The sequence below is a fragment of the Cricetulus griseus genome, chromosome 5, assembly GCF_003668045.3.
Source record: "Cricetulus griseus strain 17A/GY chromosome 5, alternate assembly CriGri-PICRH-1.0, whole genome shotgun sequence".
In the NCBI taxonomy this organism is placed as follows: domain Eukaryota; kingdom Metazoa; phylum Chordata; class Mammalia; order Rodentia; family Cricetidae; genus Cricetulus; species Cricetulus griseus.
In genome coordinates, this window is record NC_048598.1 from 132,534,763 (window position 1) to 132,554,054 (window position 19,292).

General features: G+C 43.3%; 1 protein-coding gene across 7 annotated transcripts in view; it reads right to left on the bottom strand.

The window, feature by feature from the left end:
- Positions 1–18,686, bottom strand: part of Frmd6 (FERM domain containing 6) — a 74,357-nt gene extending 55,671 nt beyond the window's left edge. For 4 of the 7 annotated variants that reach the window (XM_027418202.2, XM_035445934.1, XM_027418198.2 and 1 more), the window contains exons 1-2: positions 18,079–18,204; positions 6,757–6,934 (exon numbers count right to left, since the gene is read on the bottom strand). The gene's annotated coding sequence lies outside the window, so the exon portion shown is untranslated. Of the gene's footprint in view, positions 1–6,756; positions 6,935–18,078; positions 18,208–18,661 lie in introns of those variants that run through there. The other 3 variants (XM_035445932.1, XM_035445933.1, XM_035445931.1) reach the window with 3 other exon arrangements.
- Between the last annotated feature and the right edge of the window lie 606 nt (positions 18,687–19,292).

Consider the following 19,292-nt stretch of genomic DNA (forward strand, 5'->3'; position numbering starts at 1 on the left):
GAGGCAGGATTGTGAGGCAGGATTGTGGCAAGTTAGAGGCTAGCCTAGTCTGAGTAGTGGTTTCAAGCCAGACAAAAGGCTCTAGCCTTTTGTAATGAGAATCTATCTCAGATGAATGGGTGGATAATAAATTTTAAAGGGATTAAAAACAATAGTAAATATGGCACATATTTCAAATACTGTAATTATTTTATCAAACAAGGTGATTAGTGGTAGGAAAAGAGTACAGGACTTAAGAGAGTATCATCTTCTGAGGTTGTCACTAACTGCACAGGATAAAGGTGTTCTGTCATTTAACTCATTCCTTACAGGTTCTCTTTTACACCTATTTGCTATTACTGATCTTCAGACTCAGTTCTCAGATTGTTTAGAAAACTTATACATGTTAAATGCATCTTGCTCTTAGAGTTGTACTTTGCTTCCAGACCAAGCTTCAGGTTCCCAGTCTTTGTGAGCTGTCACCCATGCTGAGATCGGCTTTGGTGATGCATTTGAGTCATTTCTGCTCTTGTAAGTAACCCCATCAAACTCATTGGTTCACCAAGTTGGTCTTTGGTGGTATCAGTACTTTGGTCTGTCATGGGCTCTGAATCTGGGGTGAACAGATGAGTGTGTAGCATCTCCACAGAAAGTTTTGTTACACAATATCCCCAAACTCAGGCATTTCAAAAGACAGATCTTACATTGAGAAATCACAGTATTGTTATCTTCTATTGATAGTCATAAAACCTCCACCTCTACTAAGGGCCTTTTGAATATTTAAGGAACAACATTTGTATTTTTTTTCAATGCACATATTAAGAGCTGAATATGTATCACTGTTACAAGATGATAGCTTTTACTCATATGCCAGATTTAGGACAGATCACATTCCCTGTAGCTGGTTTTGCCCCTTATGGGTCAGCAGGTCACATGAGATTTGCCAAAGATGTAAATCCAAATGCCAGTTGAATGACCTCACCCTACTTGGAAGGAGTAAAGTAGTGACACTGATGGGCACAGGTCAAGAGCCAGCAGAGCCCCAGGTGGCAGGGAAGGAGTGCAGAAGGGGAGAACTGGAGCCTCTGCCTGTTGTCAAGCTGCTCAATGCCTACCTGTTAAACCACAAAGACCTCCAGATGGTTATCACTGTGTGAGACACCATCCCAAAACCTTATCAGGACTTGGGTGCCCCAAAAGGGTGGCTAGCCCCAAGGCACCCCCTCCCTGCCACCCCACCAAAGTGATCAAACTAGATTTCACAGCCTTTCTACTCTCTTTCGAAATCTAAAATAGTACTTCCAAATCTACTCTACAGAAAACATATTATAGAACAGAATGTACTATTTAGATCTCTGTCTCTACCATTCTGATGCTCCTGACAATGTACTTCTTGGGAAGCAGGCCTACATAGAGCTCTGACAACAAAGCTGTTATTAAACGGGATTTGAGGCTCTATCTGGGGTCACCTCCATTAGCTCTCTGGACTAGGTTTTACTCTGTGACTTCACGAACATGTCTCTTTCAATGTTGCTCTGGGCATCTGAAAAAGCAGTAACTTAGTGAGTTACAAATCATCTAAATGTCCTTTTTCAGCTGTTTAAAATGAATGTAGGCTCAGAAAATAAACTCTGGAGATTAGAAAGGCTTTGTTTTAAATGGACTTAGAATTTACAGTAAATTCTAGACACTCGACATTTCTGAAAAAAAAATTGTCTCTTAATTTGATTTTTTCAAAAAAAGTTTTTAATGTTAAATTCGAAAATCTCAGTTTACTTGAAGTAATACTCCCTAAAATCTGTCCATTTAAAAAAATCTCTATTAAGTAACTTGAATTCCTTAACAAAAACTTCAAACTGGCACCTTGAAGCTGACTTTACTATGAAAAAAGGAAAGAAAGAAAGAGAGAAAGAAAGAAAGGCAGAAAGAAAGAACTTTAACATAGTATTTAGATAGGTTTGGTTAAAATAATTTTTTGGAAGGAAAACATGAGCCATTTCTGGTTTTGGTGATGGAATCTATGCAAACCCAGAGACTGGTGTGTATCTTCTGTACAAAGATCATTGACTCCACAGCTCAGTCTTTTCCCAAGATAATATTTCCTAAAGAAATCAGATGGAGAAATAGCGTTATTTTTCAGTTATGAGCTTGGAACCATTAAATAAAGGTGCTACCCACTTCTCATAGGGGAGGAGTGTTCATTTATTTTTATTGCTTCCTTCTGAGAGCAATGAGAAAAGACCTTACTGTTAATATCTTTCAAACAGTTAATAGTTTCATAAAATAAGTTATTTTTATGAAATTAAGCCTAACTTCCCCTTTGTTCTTTATTTGCTCTTGAAAACAGACTCAATCATCAAACAATTTCTAGGGTTTTTTTTTTTTTTTTTTTTTTTTTTCCTTTAACACTACTGCAATCACAACCGCTAAAGAAAACTCTTTGGAAAATTGTTTTTCCTTTTTTGAACAGTCTCATCCCACCCCCTGTTTTTAGTTAAATCTTCATTCATTTTTTTCCCCAAAGGCTATATTTTTATATTATGATTATTTTAAAATCTTCTGTTGGAGAACAGACGGGAAGACAAAGGACTTCAGAACCTGGTCACTGTCATACCCCCTCCTTTTGCCCTCTCCCAAACATTTAAAGCAATCTCTACTAAGATCCTGATGTATACTTTTTTTGTTGTTGTTTTGAGACAGGGTTTCTCTGTGCAATAGCTCTGGCTGTCCTGAAACTTGCTCTGTACACCAGGCCAGCCTCAAACTCACAGAGATCCATCCCTCTGCTTCTGCCTCCTGAGTGCTGAGATTAAAGGTGTGTGCCACCACCACCCAGGTTTGTTGTATACTTATTGCAATAATTTTCATTATGTATTCTAGTATTTAAAATTTACCTTTCTAGCCCAGCAGTGGTACATTTGGGAGGCAAAGACAGGCCTCTGTGAATTCTAGGCCAGCCTGGTTTATAGAGCTAGTTCCAGGACAGGCTCCAAAGCGTCGGAGAAACCCTATCTTAGAAAACAAACAACAAAAAAAATCTACCTTTCAGGACCAGTCATGGTGGTACACACATTTAGCCTCCCCAATACTCATGCAGGTGGATGACTTGTGAGTTCAAGGTTAACCTGGTTTACATAGTGAGTTCCAGGCTAGCCAGGGATGCACAATGAGACCCTATCTTTATTTTTTATTTTTTTATTTTTTGGTTTTTTGAGACAGGGTTTCTCTGTGGCTTTGGAGGCTGTCCTGGAACTAGCTCTTGTAGACCAGGCTGGTCTCGAACTCACAGAGATCCACCTGCCTCTGCCTCCCAAGTGCTGGGATTAAAGGCGTGTGCCACCACCGCCTGTCAAGACCCTGTCTTTAAAAACAAACAAACAAAAAACCTCAGGGGGCAGAGGCAGGAGGCTGTCTGAGGCCAACCTTGTCTACAGAGTGAGTTCCAAGACAGTCAGGTCTACACAGAAAAACCCATCTCCAAAAGTCAAAAAAAAAAAAAAAAAAAAAAGGTAATCCAGCTTTTTAGCTAGAATAACAATGTAAGATTTTAAGGAGTGGACACTATAATGTACACATTATTTGTCGAATGAATGAAAAAACTTGGACTTTTCAAAGTGCTCATCATTAAGATGAAACATACACCTCCCCAAGCTGGTAAGCAGTAATGACTCATTAATCTGGAAAGGCTACACATCCACACAACAGCACAGAATATCGAAGGTAACCACTAATACCTACACAATAGCACAGAATACTGAAGGTAACCCAAGTATTAGTAAATGAATACTCAAGCAGATTATGCAAATGCTATGGCAAAGGGTTGGGAATAATATATCTAGAAAGTACAATCTGAGGAGATTTTACATAACACTGCTCTTTTCTAGTTCTATACCATCACTGTAATTATAGAGTACTATGTATGCACTAGAAACTAAATCAAAATAGCTAATCTAGTAAATCTAAAATAAACTGTCTTGGTACTAGTAAATTATATGGTCTTCACTTTCAAGAAATGAATGAGGAGACTGGGGTGATCTAGGTAACTCATGCAAAGATGACTGTACAAAGTGCCAGGTGCTTGGTGCCATGTTTCAGCTGTGAGGAGAAATGGAACAGAGCCTAGATTCTGGAAGGAGATCCCAGAAGAGGAAGTATGATGTTAAGTGCCACACAGAATGATGGAGAAGACAATTTAACTTAGACGGAAGATGCTTTGAAATGACACTGGGAAAAAATAACTAGCCACAGCACACGTCCATCAAACGCACAGCCTACTGGATGAAGCAAGCTACAGTGAGACCAAGCAGCCCAACTCTAGTGATGTGGATACTGGCTCTCTGTTGGGCTGCAGAGCACACGCCCACACAAAGAAGGTCACTGCCAGGGGTTCTGACTCTTCAAGGGCAAGTATAAAACACAATTCTTAAAATGTCAAAATTTCCCAAGTTTTAAATGCTGGCAAATAAATGTGTTAAAAGCTAAATTATGTCTGCTGCCAATCTTGCTGGTGGGCCTCAGGCACACAACTTTGGTTTGGCATGAAAAATCCCATGCTAAGAAATCTGGATAGCATCCTACAGTCCCTGAAAGAAGAGACTCAACACTGATTTCAAAATCTGCTTAAAGTTCAGCACACCACAGCATCTACCATAGAAAACACGGCACTGCAGAACCCTTTCACACTGGCCTGTGTTTCCCTGCTACAACTCAATTATAACCATCTAACTAACTGTGGAGTGGCTTGCAAGCGTCAGCTGAAAAAACATGCAAAATGATAATAAAAAGGTGTTGACAGAGCAGTGCCCAAGAATGTTGACATAAACCACAGTCCACTGGAAATAGGCTATAAGCAGTAGGCGCTCCACTATTCAAAAACCATGTGCCATAACCCACTGCCAATGAAGTCTCTGCCCTTTCCAGCATTTCTCCATAATTAGTGACTTTCTAAAGAATCTTTTTATTACCAAACAATAGTCAAATACGTGTAACAAAGTCTTAATTCTCCCAATCACTTGTAAGCTTTTAATGCATCAAAAACCATTCTTGCATAGTCAAAGCTTAAGTGTGGGTGTTTTAATATGCTTAGAGAAAGATAATTAGTATCACAGTCGTGTTTATTCATTTTTATGTCAGTATTACATAAATTAGCATTATAATCCAAACATAATTCCAGGAAGGGAAAATTCTTGGTGTCCAATTATGATATAAAATACAGAACTACAAAAATTGCTTAATCACATGCTTAGAAATAATGATCATGATGAAAACCATTAACAAAGCATAGAACAAACACGAAAGAGAATTTTATTATTTGTCTTGACTCTTGAAAACCCTTAATCCTAATCTACTCTGTGAATGAGGACTTCCAAAGTGGGCCCTATGCATAGCCTGGACACCCTAAACCTACTGCTATTTCAGAAAACACTACCTCAAAGCACACATCTCTCTTTCCTATAAAAGAACTCATACGATGAATTCAGGAACAGATCACTACACAGGCAAAATACTCATGCAAAGTGCTTTCAGGATACAGTTTTTAGCCAAAGGCATTCAATTTGGAACTTCAAAACTGCATCAGAATGGTTTTCTTATTTCAAAATAGACTACATATCATCTGTGTACCAGAGTCTTACTAACAATAACTGGGGGTGGGGGTGGGAGGGTAGCTTAAAGGTACCTGTCAGAGCCCACTGAAGCCCCCATGGCTTCCAACAATCCCATTTCTGAAATACTGCCCCATATTAAAATATACACAACCAATATTAAATGTTTATAAGCAGCAGAATCACAAAGTTACCTTTCATAAACTTTTCATTCTCTTGTAACTCTCTCCAACTGGGTTTTTGTCCCTACCCTTGCTATCACCACAGCTTTTGCCTTGGTCTAGAATGATTTCACGAGCCCAAAGAATGACTCTCCAACCTCACTCTGCTTGATCTCTGAGCAACAGTGACACCACTCATTCACACTCTATTCTTGGAGACATCTACCTGACTTCAGGGCCATTCCCTGCTATCCTTCTGGTCGTTCATTCTAGATTCAAGTCTGTTGATAAATTGACCCAGGATTAACCTTGCATATCACCACAGTCAGAAAAACAACTCTTCTGCCCATGGTGTGGACAATAGTGTTAGTAACAACATCAAATACTCAAGGAAGGGCTCACTCCATTGGAAATGTATAAGTTCCTCCGCTTAAACGCCTTCCTTGGACTATTGGTTTCTCCTCCACCAACTACAAATTCTTATCTATCTGCCCCATAGCTTTGCTCATGGGCCTTTCTCTGTCTGTACAAGTTATCTTATGCACATTCTGTGGGCAACTTCCAAACTCTGGACCCATTCCCTGGACTCCAGATTCCACAGCCAACCCTCCTTCCTCCTCAGCTTCTCCACTTGGAAGTCAGTCAAAACAGCTTCCGGGAACCCAGCCCATCTCAGTCACTGGTACAATGAAGCAAAATGCTTAGGTGTTGCCAGACAGCCTGGTCTCAGGGCTTAGATGATCAGAAAATGCTGTTTCTTCACAGATTTCTTGCCTATTTCTCCCCACTTCCTCTCTGTCATCTTTCAGGCAGATTACTTACAACAGCTGCTAACTGGCACCCCCATTTCTACCTTTGACCACTCCTGCATTTCCTCCACAACAGTCAGTAATTCTATCAAGACACAGGTCAAAGCACCCCCACCCCCAACCCCCCCTTCTCAAAACCCTCATGGCCCCCACTTCACTCAGAGTAAAAACCAAAGTCCTTCTAATGGCTGGGGCTGGCCCTACCTGACAGTCACCAAAGTTCTCCAAGTTCCACTAGTCTTCTCTTTGCTCACTATCCTCAGACATGTTCCATCTGAGCCATCACCACCCCTTGCTGGAATGCTCTGTTCAGAACTTCTGCATGGCTCCTTCACGTTACCTTCTCAATGAGGCCTGTCTAATTGCACTGTAGACAATCTGACTAAAAAAAAAAAAAAAAACCTGTGATGTAAAATTGATATACAGTAAGTAAAACCATGTTTCAAGGTTTGACTTTTGACACTTCTCCAGCTGGTAACATGCAGAACCAACCTCCCAACCTCCCTCCCTCTATGCTGCAGGAATGCAGCTGATCACAAGACACAACTCTACAACTCACACTTTCCCTGGCACTGTGCAGCTTAGGTACATTTAATTACACTTTCAATTCCCAGCATTTTTTTTTTGAAGATTTATTTATTTATTTTATATACAGTGTTCTGTTTGCATGCATGGAAGCTGCCATGTGGTTGCTGGGAATTGAACTTGGGACCTCTGGAAGAACAGCAAATGCTCCCAACCTCTGAGCCATCTCTCCAGGCCAACTCCGAGCATTCTTAACTTACCAAGAACGTATCAGACAGGAGCCCAACAGCAGTGTCTGTACCCCAACCAGTAATGTCCCTATCTCCCTGGATCAGCGTTTCTTTTGACCACCTTTTGTTTCATACTTATGACCTTCTAACCACATAAAATGTATTTCTTTCTATCTCTTAATAGAGTACAAGAGCCATGATGGTAGGATTCTTTTCTCTATTTTGTTCACTTACGTATCTCTGGTGCCCACAACATAATCTGGCATATCCTGGTTGTATATTATGTTAAACGAACAATGGAATTTAAACATTCAGTCTTTTTTTTTTTTTTTTTTTTTTTTTGGTTTTCTTCTAATACTTGAGGCTTTTTCCAGAACCCCAGGGAAGTTCCTGAAGATGGAGCTCAACCTGGCTCACTACCTACCACAGGCTCAGCACCCAAAGCTGGGGCTGGATATTATACACTTGGCTACCACCGCATGCTTCCTAGTAACTGAGGTGCAATGCAACTCTTACCTAGAAACATCTAATCCCTTTCCCCACACATGTGTTTCACTGGCCAGGCAGATGAAATTACTTAGTACAGGTCTGCTGAACACTTCAAAAAGACACTGAACCTAGTTTCTGTGGCATCTGGTGTACATGTTTAAAGTGTTCAGTTTACAAAGGTCTGACATTTTCAGAGTGCATAGGCAGGAAGAGGTCATGTGAGGTAGCAACCCCCCTCCCCCCAAACAGATCAGAATGATACAGCACGACTCATCCGGGCCTATAGCTAAGTTGGTAATTACGCTGTTTAGATGTAAATGTATCTTCCCAATGTGCTTAAGTTAAGTTCCTTTTTGCTTAAATGCTCCCTCTGAAACTTTCAGACTATTAATTTCCTCTGAATGAATGGTTTTAAAAATCTTAAACTCTGGACCCAATAACAGAAAGTCATTAAGAGGTTTGACTCACAGTACATATAAACTGGGCCAATGGGGAGGGGACTGAGGAACAAGCAACTGCCTCACACCAGTAATAGGGGCTTTCTTTGAAAGCGCTCATGGGAAAGTTTGCAAGGTGTATGAGCAGAAAGCAGGGCCCCTGCCACTTTTCAGTTAGAAAGTACTTTACCCAATATACTAATGACATAGAGAGATTATTTTTAATATGCAGGTTTGCTTTTTGGTATCTGTAAAAAGAAAGAAAACAATTAGAAGAGAACTCAGGAAACTTCCTTCCATCAATTAGTGATCAATGGGAAAGTCCAGGTGTTCTTTCTGCATCAACAAACTGCCAATATTTGAACAGAAATAGGCTTTATTGCCTGCTTTTCCCGAGAGGAAAATCCAATGACCTAGTAGTAAACAAAGGCAACCTCTAGGAAGCCTATTCATCTTTCTATCCCTAGTTTCCCTGTCAACAATAATAGCTAAAACCACTTGACTGCTTACTGTATGTCAAAAACCAGGCCAATTGTTTTGCATGTACCATTTCATCTAGTCACAGGAACTGTGTGGGGCAATGAATACTTCTATCACCCATCATTTTACAGCAGAAGGAAATGCAAAGCACAAGTCATTTCTCCAGTTACCCAATGAGAACAGCAGAGCCTGGAATCCAGGGAGTGACTTCAAAGCTACCCAGTGGAATCTGGGTCAGCATACTAGAGACATTGCTCATGATGACAGCCATATTGTGGACTCAACCAGGTGCCTATTGGCATCTGAATGGATGAAGAAAAATCTGGTGTGTGTGTATGTGTATGGGTTTTAGCCAATCATAAAGTCTATCATTTGCAGGAAAAAGGCAGGAATGTGGACATCACCATATTAAGTGAAATAAAACAAACTCAGTTTTGGTTTTCTCTAATATGTGGTTCCCAGATCTCATATACATATATGAAATCATTCATATTCAAGTGTATGAATGTGTACATGTGTGTGTGACTTGAAAACAGGAGCAATAGCTGGATAAAGCTGGGTGGTGTTGGTGTATACCTTTAATCCCAGCATATCTGTGTGAGATCAGTCTGGTCTACAGACTGAGTTCCAAGATGGGCAAGGCTACACAGAGAAACCCTGTGTGTGTGTGTGTGTGTGGGGGGGGTGACTGGATAAAGGAAGGGCATGGGGGGCAGGGGTAAATATATCCAAATCACATGATACAGTTGAATGAAAACACCTTATGAAACCTATCACTATGTAAAATAAATATATGCCAACTTAAAAAAAATCCTCATCCTTAGGCCTGTGGTGGCACATGCCTTCAATCCCAGCTCTGATGAGGCAGAGGCAGGCAGAACTCTTGAGTTCCATACCAGCGTGGCCTACCGAGTGAAGTTCCAGAAGAACTGGGGCTGGCTACACAGAAAAACCTCGTCTTGCCACCTCATGTCCCTGCCTCTCTTCTATACAGTCCTCAACCTATAAGAGTCCTTCCTCAATCAGTAAGTATGGTGACTCCTCAAGAAAATGGGAATCAGTCTACCACAAGATCCAGCAATTCTACTCTTGGGCATATACCCTAAAGAAGCACATTCATACAACAAGGACATATGTTCAACGATGTTCATAGCAGCACTATTTTTAATAGCCAGAAACTGAAAGCAGCCTAGATGCCCCTCAACCAAAGAATGGATAGAGAAAATGTGGTACATTTACACAATGGAGTACTACTCAGTGGAAACAAAACAAAACAAAACAATGGAATCTTGAAATTTGCAGGAAAATGGATGGAACTAGAAGAAACCATTCTGAGCGAGGTAACCCAATAAGACAATAAGACAAACATGATATGTACTCACTCATATGCAGATTTTAGACATGGAGTAAAGGATTACCAGCCTACAATCCACACTGCCAGAGAAGCTAGTAAACAAGGAGGACCCTAAGAGAGACATACATGGTTCCCCTGGAGAAGGGGAAAGGGTCAAGATTCCCTGAGCAAATTGGGAGCACGGGAAGAAGGGGGAGGGAGCTAGGAGAATGAGAAGGGGAGAAGAGGAGGGATGCAGAGGACATAAGGGAGCAGAAAGGTTGAGTCAGGCAAAGAATAGAAGATAACAAGAATGGAGATACCATAATAGAGGGAAACATTTTAGATTTACAGAGAAATCAGGCACTACTAGGGAAATGTCTGGAGATCTACAAAGATGACACCAACCAACAATCTAAGCAACAGAGTAGAGGCTACCTTAAATGTCCTCCCCTGATAATGAGATTGATGACTGACTTATATGCCACCCCATAGCCCTCATCCAGAAGCTGGTGGAAGTAGAAGCAGACACCCACAACTAATCACTGAACTGAATGGAATCCAGATGCAGAGAAGGAGGAGTGAAGAGCAAAGGGGTCCAGACCAGGCTGGTGAAAACCACAGAAACAGCTGACCTGAACATTGGGGAACTCTTGTTCCCCAGACTGATAGCTGGGATACCTGCATAGGACTGATCCAGAACCCAGGAACATGGGTTTCAGTGAGATCTCGGAAATCTACGGGACCTCCTGTATTAGTTCAGTACTTATTCCTAGCGTAGGTGTGGACTTTGGGAGCCCATTCCATATAGAGGAATACTACCTGAGCCAAGACACACAAGGGTGGGCCTAGGCCCTATCCCAAAGGATACGATGGAAGGCCTCACCATCCAGGGGGAACAGAAAGGATATGTCACAGGTAGGGTTTTAGTTGGGGGGGGGGTTGTAGGGGAGGACAGGAGGGAGAAAGGAACTGGGATTGTCATGTAAAACAATCTTGTTTCTAATTCAAATAAAAAAATCTGAAAAAAAAAAAACATCTCCCAAGAAGCAAAAAAAAAAAAGAGTCCTTCCTCTTGTAATTTCATTGAGCAAACTGTTGGGATTATAGATCTCTGGTCAGTATATTTGAACATTTTCTCAGGATCACACATGACAAAATTTTACTGTTGAAAGTAGTGCCTCATTCCAACAGGGCTGATGGTGACATACTCTCAGGTAAAAATTTCTGTAATTTTATCATCCACTTCCACCTTTTTAATGAGCCTAAACTGAAATGTTAAGCCTGGTCTGGAACCATGAAAATGTCCTTTATTCTTCAGGGAGACATGAGAGAAAGAATGTATCTGCATCCTTTGCAAGCTCTTCCTTTTTATCCATCGGGTCTCTCAGTGAGATCCCAATCCCAGTGCTTTCTGGGGCAGGCCACGGCACTCAGCATCAGAACTTCACCACTGTGTTTGGTGAAGAAAATGGGAATCAGTCTGGCTGCTTCTGAGGACATGTACTTGCTAGGGGAGAAGATGCAGAGGGAGAGAAACTGCAGAAAGGGAGAAAGCATAAATACAGGAATCCAAACTGTGAACGTTCTTTAGAGACAGGATCTTCTGAAGTTAAGAGATCATCTTAGATCACTTGGGACCAGTAAGAAAACAAATCGACAGGGTCCTTGAGACACCCACTCAGCTGTTCGCAGCTCAACATGTCACTGGCCAGCCTAGACAGGAGGAAGATGAGATGGGGAAGGGGGAAAGAGAAATCCCAATAGCTCAGTGTAGAGGGCATGGTGTGGGGATGGATGGATGGATGGACGGACAGACTAATGGACAGACCTATGGACACTGAAATCCTGCCTTACTACAGATCCATTCTGACTGACAGGTTGGACTACCTGAGCAGAGCCATACAGCACCATGCAGTGAATCAAAACAGGATAACCAACCTCTAGGTACTGAGCCTCCAGGCATACTAGAACTAGAAGTACTGGGTTCCAGCCCTATGTTCTCCCCTGCAGGGCAAATCCTGCACTGTTCTGAACAGCAGCCCCATCTGTCTAGCTGCTGGCTGGACCACATTGGGTCCTGAGATGCTTCCACTGTAGCATGGTCATTAGGTGAGACGTGCTGTGAGTCATTCCACCTCTAAAAAACGATGGGTTAGCCGATAATGTCACCTGAGGCCTCTTTCGCTACCTTCAATGCTTAGCTGAAGTCTGGCACTGTTTAGCTGATAAGACTTCAAACTCTATCCCATAAAGTTTGAGTTCCCTGTTGAATCTTCAGTGTTGATACTACTTTCTTAAAAAATCATTTCATATCCTATTTTTGTTGTTTTAGCTGCTTTTAATGTTAAGGTTATAATCTCAGTTTTGAAGTAATCAATTTTTTTTTTTGAGCCATCAAAACATTAGTCACTACATATTAACCCCACTACCCAACTGTCTGTTAACGGAATGGAGAAACTGGATGTATTAATTAGTGGAAATATAAGAAAAAGAATCGCCACTACCTACATCAATTTCTATGTATTATGTGACACTGTTGGGCTAACCACCCAACCCCCAAAAGGGAAAAGGCATAAGAAAACCAAGCAACTTATATTTGACTGCATTTAGATGAAATCTAGGAACAGATTAAACTAGCCTATTATGTAAGAAGTCAGAATAATGGTCCTCCTTGGACCAGATCGCTTTGTGCTACATGATTCCGAGTTGTGCGTTTCTCTGGTTATAAGTAAGTGAGCAACAGATCCAAAGAGATAAAGCAACAAGGACTAAAAGGTGTGAAAGAAAGCCAGCCAGCCACAGCAACCGTACAGCACATGCTGTTTCCTGTGGGGAGAATATTAATTACATTTCATTCAATGTGACCAAAGAGCCAGCTCCTGAGTTAGCTTCACTTAGGTGAAGACTTTTTTCTCATGGGAGACTGTGGCTGTATGGTAATACAAAACACCGTTTTTTTAAAAATATATCTTATTTATTTATTATGAATACAACATTCTGCTTCCATGTATATCTGTACACCAGAAGAGGGCACCAGATCTCATAACAGATGGTTGTGAGCCACCATGTGGTTGCTGGGAATTGAACTCAGGACCTCTGGAAGAGCAGTCAGTGCTCTTAACCTCTGAGCCATCTCTCCAGCCCAAAACACCGGGTTTTATATAAAGTATAAAAGTGTTGGAAAACATCCGAGAGTATGCCAGGGTAAGCCACTCAGGGTACTCTGCATCTAAGTCGACGCTTCTGATCAGAATCTTGTCCTATGCAAACATTAACACAATCTCCTGGTAATGTCAGAGTCTCTCCCTAGTTTCTTACTGTTTGAACTCTGCTTCAACAGCCACGCAAATAGGAAAAGAAAAAGCCAGAAAATGCTGAGCTGGAGACAACACTGCCTTCCTGTTCTGCCATCTCCTTAGGACTACAAGTGGCTCACCTGTGAATTTGTTTCAACACATTATTCTCTTCACAGCCAGCTGTCAGAGCAGTTATTTTCTTCTCCCTTCTGAGTGTTCTGTAATCTCCCTTTGATCAGTATGATATATTGCATGTTGGCTCCACTTGATGCACATAAAGAGTGACCATATACAAACTTGCACTAGAAGTAATTACACCATGAAATCATGAAAGATGAGATGTACAGATGCCTGCTTCCATCTCAAACTCTCTAATGTCAGCCATTACTGGTGAAGAACCCTTTGGTTCCACAGTTTTTATCAAGCATGTATTAATAGCTTTCCCAAATGGTAGAGACCAATTAAATATCTGTATAATCATTAGCATTTACACACAAAAAATTTCCATTCTTTAAAACATGAAGTAGCTGGGCAGGAGGTGAGCAATAATGGCATTCGGCTCCTCACACTTAACAGCAAACTAGTGAATCAACAATAAGGGAGGCAAAGGTTTCCAGGACAACAATCAATCAGCAACCAGTCCCATTCTAGGCTGTATACAGACCCTAGGCAAGTCAATTCCAAATCTGACCTTTGTGAAGCTAAGAAAGATATTATTCTTTCAATTTCTATTTTTCAATAGAAAGTTCTCCCTACTACAAAGCTGATTTTTCACTATCCTTCTAACTTTAAATTCTCCATGCAACCCAATGCTCAGTGTTCTGCTACCTAGATCCTCTCAAATTACCCCTTTAACTTGTTTCTACTTACTTATATAGATCGGCTCTTCCCTGGGTAATGTGCAATTATAAAAGCCCTTTCAACTATCTCTTACCCTTCAAAGTTTGGCCACTAAGGCTGGCAATACTTAGCTTTGGAGAAGATACATTTTTATTAAAATTTCACTTACAAAACTCCTTCACAGAGCTGCGCAGTGGTGGCGCATGCCTTTAGACCCAGCACTCGGGAGGCAGAGGCAGGCAAATCACTGAGTTCGAGGCCAGCGTGGTTTTATAGAGAGAGTTCCAAGACAGCCAGGGGCTACACAGAGAAACCCTGTCTCCAAAACAAAACCAAAAACCAAAAGAAAGTACATGAATAAAAAAACCCAAAACAAAACTCTTTCACAGAAATCTCCTGTTTTGTACATAAGGAGAACACAGCAAAATTACAAAATTACATAGTTATACAAAAGTCAGGTGTGGTGGCTCATGCCTTTAATCCCAGCATCCAAGCACTAGGAGGCAGAGACAGGTGGCTCTCTGAATTTGCAGTCAGCCTAGTCTACATAGGTCAGTGCTACATAGTAAGACCCTGTCTCAAAACAACAAAAACCTGTCTCATGTTTTATTTAAAAAAAAATAACAGCAAAAAACAGTTGGGCAGTGGTGGGGCACACTTTTACTCCCAGCACTCAGGAGGCAGAGGCAGGTGGATCTCTGTGAGGTGGAGGCCAGCCTGGTCTACAAGAGCTAGTTCCAGGGCTACACAGAAAAACCCTATCTCAAAAAACCAAAATAAATAAATAATAATAACAAAACTAAACAAAAACTCCATAATTATACAAAGACTGGTGGGAAACGTGCATCAGAGTCCTTTTAACACAGGTGTAAATTAGGAGTCAGGCCAGGCAGTGGTGGTGCATGCCCTTCAATCCCAGCACTCGGAAGGTAGAGGCAAACAGATCTCTGTGAGTTCCAGGACAGCTAGAGTTGTTACATAGAGAAACTGTCTTGAAAAACAAACCGATCAATCTTCTCTTCTAAACTACTTGTTCAGACAAAGAAGGGGGCAGAGGGTTGAGGCTAGTCAAACAAGAACCAAATACGCTTGAAACCACAAACTCTTACAGCTGGATTCTATTGAGGACTATAAGCACCTGAAACTTTTTTTTTTCCTGTTAAAGAAAAGCTGGAATCCGGTAACTTAAAGAGAAGCTTTTTTCAAGGCTAGCCACCTACATGCTTTATACCTCCTGTTTTTACACTAAGGAACAGACTGCTTGTACTGCACTGGGTCCCTGGGAAGCTTCCATGGGAATAACAAGAACCCTCTCTGCTTTCGTTCAGAAAGCTTTCTATTTTGGAGATTTAAAATAACATTAAAGTGACTTTGGAAGAAGCCAATGAAATGTGGTTCTCAACTCAGAAACGGGCCTATGGGATAATTTGTGGATGCCATCTGGGATCCAGGCAGCGTCATCAACAAAAGGGAAACTTGTTGAGATCATCCAAATCTAAAATTCACATACATTTTTACATCTGGATTGAATTAATCTTTTCTTGGTACTGGCTTTCATGTAATAAAATAATTGTTTGCAGGTTTCACTTTAAACACACACACACACACACACACACAGAGAGAGCTTTAGAAATCAAAATGTATAACATCCAAGTTGAAAACTACAAAGAATTCCTTTATCAGAGAGTTGGCTGTGAGGCAGGAGTCATTTACACAAAACTTAAACCTGACGGCTCAGTCAAAAACAATCTATTTGAAACTTGCATTCCCATTATGTCATAAGTTCTGAAAGCCAAAAGCTCAATAAGCATAGTTAAATGTGGAATAGTCTACAACAGCCCCCAATTCAGCCAGCCCAGTTGAATGACAGATTTTTTAAAACCTATATAGCACACTGGCATGTTGTCTTAAAGGCAGGGCTCACGCCTGCTCAGGATGCTTTCAAGGCATTTTCCTGTAAAACTAGGGCTACCTTAATTCTCCATGCTAAGATTGTGTACTTGAAGCTGGTGTCTTACTGGTTAGCCCCCAACAGGAAGGGATGAAGAAGACAGAAAGATTTCCTGTGCCAAAATGTTTTGAGCCCTGCCAGAATTGCCCATTAGTGTGGCCCAACAGTGTGAGATCACAGGTATTCCGCAAGCAACTCAAAACCGGTGGGGGAAGAATTTAACTTTTTGGAGAAGATATCCTGCAGATAACTTGATATGGGATATCCCCTGCAATCTCCCTCTATCTAATAATCCTACTAGGAAATATGAAGTCAGTATATTTACAAACATAACCCCCCAAAAAAAAACCCCCCACATTTCAATGTCAACTATCTCCAATTGTGGAGTATTCTCATTTTCAACAGAAATCTGTCATTTTTCAAAACTACACCCAAGGAAAATGATTAGGTGCTAGAAGTTTTAGTACAAAGGAGCAAAAGGCATCTGTTTCACTGCCCTTCCAGCTCTCTTCCCCTCCCCCATTCTCCATCCTGCAAGCCATTTGTAGGTCTTGGTTGTTAAAACTTTCTACAGCAGTCTCAATATTCTAGATTCCGGATAAGGAAAACCAAAAAAAACCTTCTTGTTCCTTTAACAAAGCTGGGCCTAAATTTATGCACTGTTATTAAGAAGAAAAACCCAAAAGTCACAAGCCTTTTAAATGACAGATGTATTACGGAAAAATTTCCCCACCGAGTTTTGATGCTGTGAAATATCAACTCCCTGAAACCACAGAAAGGAAATGACTTACATTCTTGGAAAATGAAGCCACTAGCAGCTTTCTCCAAAAGCATTCTCTAATCCCCAAACTACACCCTGTGGCAACTGAGGGTATTTTGTGCAAAAACTAAATGTAAGTAGATGCTTAGAACCAGTAAACAAACATCACCAGGTCCAAAGAAAGGAGGGAATCATGCGTGGAAAATCCGGCAAGGTACACTTTCCCTCCACATTCAGAAGTGCCTAGAACCCTTGCGTAAGTTTTCTTTCCCCGCTGTGGGCACTACACAGCTCCCGAGGGCAATGCTAGCAAAACAGACTGGCTGCTTAAATAAATAAATAAACAAAACCAAAAAAGGTGTAAGGGGGCCAATGAGGTAATATTTCTTCCGATACCAGCCGCACAACTGCACGGTCTGAAAAACGGTGCCAGCTTTTATTTCAACTTTAAATGTGCTTGTTTTGACAGCTTTCCATCTATCCCTGCCTTTAAGAAAGCGCCCCACCATTAGGCTATAAGCCATCCTGGAACTCTAAGTGTTGTTTTAGTCCTGTAGACCTCACAGGGGTGGCCCCCAGCTGTCCACATCTCCGCCTTCCCAGAGAAGAGGCTAGTGGTCTCCTTTGCCTGGCGGTGTTAAGTTCCTCCAGAAACCCAAATTCTGCAGGCCTCACCCCCAACCCGTGTATCCCTGAGGCCCCCTTCAGGGGCTTCCCACACTAGGCAATTGCGGGGACACCGGACGACCGCACTGGGGTGCTGCCTTCCCGAAGCCAGCTGCCCGGCCTGCGCACACAACAGGCAATACCGCACAGCGCTCGAACACCCGGCTCATGACTGGTCCCAGCTAGTCAGACGGGGCGCCACAAGCAGGCACCCCACGAACCGGGGTCTCGGAGTTCGGGGCGCAGGATCGCAGCGCCCGGCACCCCCAGCTCCGCGCCTCCCTCACGGCCGCGGCTGCCCCGGGGCCCCAGCCTGGGCGAGCTCCGACTCGCGGAGAGGCGACTTGCCCGCCCGGTGCCCGACGCCCAGAGAGCCCGTGAGAGAAAAGAAAGACGCCGAGAGCGGCACTGCCGGGAATCGCACTTTAGACCAGCAGGGGGCACAGCGGCGGCCGGGGTGCACCGTCCCAGAAAGGGGGCCAGCAGGCCCGCGCCCGCTCCCGCTCCCGCGCGTACCTCCAAAGTCGCCAGCGCCAGGCGTCCGCCTCGGAACCGGCGTCTGCTCCAGCGGCGCCGAGCCTTCTCGCTGCTCGCAGTCCTTCTGCCGCCGCCAGACCAACGCTGCGGCTGCCCCGCCTCCCGCCCCCGCCTTCCGCTCCGCCCCCTCGAGCCCACGCCCACGCCCCGCCTAAGACACGCCCCTCCCTGCCAGAGGTCCCGCCCCTCCCCGAGTTGGAAACCGAGGAGGAGCAGCGGAAGAAGCCTAGAGCTAGGGATCGCGGCCGCACGTGGAGCGCTGCCCTCCCATCCCCAATCCGCCCCGGACCTAACCAACAATCCCAGGGAGGGGTGAAGCTGCCTGGGGGGTGAAGGAATGCCGGCGACAGCCGTCTCTCTTCTGATCCCCGGATAACCAAGCCAGGCTCAAATGGAATGCATAGAGTGGACTCTGGTTTTGCATGCCTTTTCCCGGTGCGACGGAGGCCAGGGCGCGAGGGTAGACTGTCTGCTCCCCCCTCCGTCTGAATGGTCCACTTCTCCACTCTGCCCCCGCACCTCCAGCCCCCTTGCCGCACCCTAGTAGGCCTAGACGGGTTACCTGTGGGTGGCTGTTTGACCTGAGTTCCCGCTCGATAATTCGGAACAAACAGGGGCGGCCACTCCGAGAGGAGGCGGCCCCCCAGTGGAGGAGGCTTCGTGACTCCTCGGTCCCCTCCTGTCCCGCTCCCACCTCGCCCTTCACAGCTTTATCCTGCATTCAGGATGTGGGCGCGGCCCAAACCCATCCGCCCCCGCTCAGTCTGTCTCTCCAGGTTGACACAGCCTCTGCCTATGGCCCTCAAAAAAAACCGATGTTTGCCCTAGGTGAAGGTGGCCCGCGCGGCCGCGAGTGGTACAAAAGGCAGCAAGAAATGATTTCATTAGCCCTAAAGACCCCAGTAGAGCGTGGAGGTTTCCTTGGCTCCTTTAGTCGTCAGGTGGAGAAGTGAAGTCCACTTGTCTATTTTGCACCCATTTGGACCTGCAGCGGAGACTGGCAGGGTAGGGAGAGCGACCCCAACTGGCCATGAGGCTTGCCACCCACAGAACTACACACTGTTTTGTGTTCTGTGGGCGTTGCTGCTCTAATGAGGGGGCGGTCTGTGTGTCTGGCTTTGCCAGGTAGGTGCAGAGACCCGAGAAAGAATACTTGATACTGGGCAGAAGAAGCTTTGAACTCGTCCTTTTTT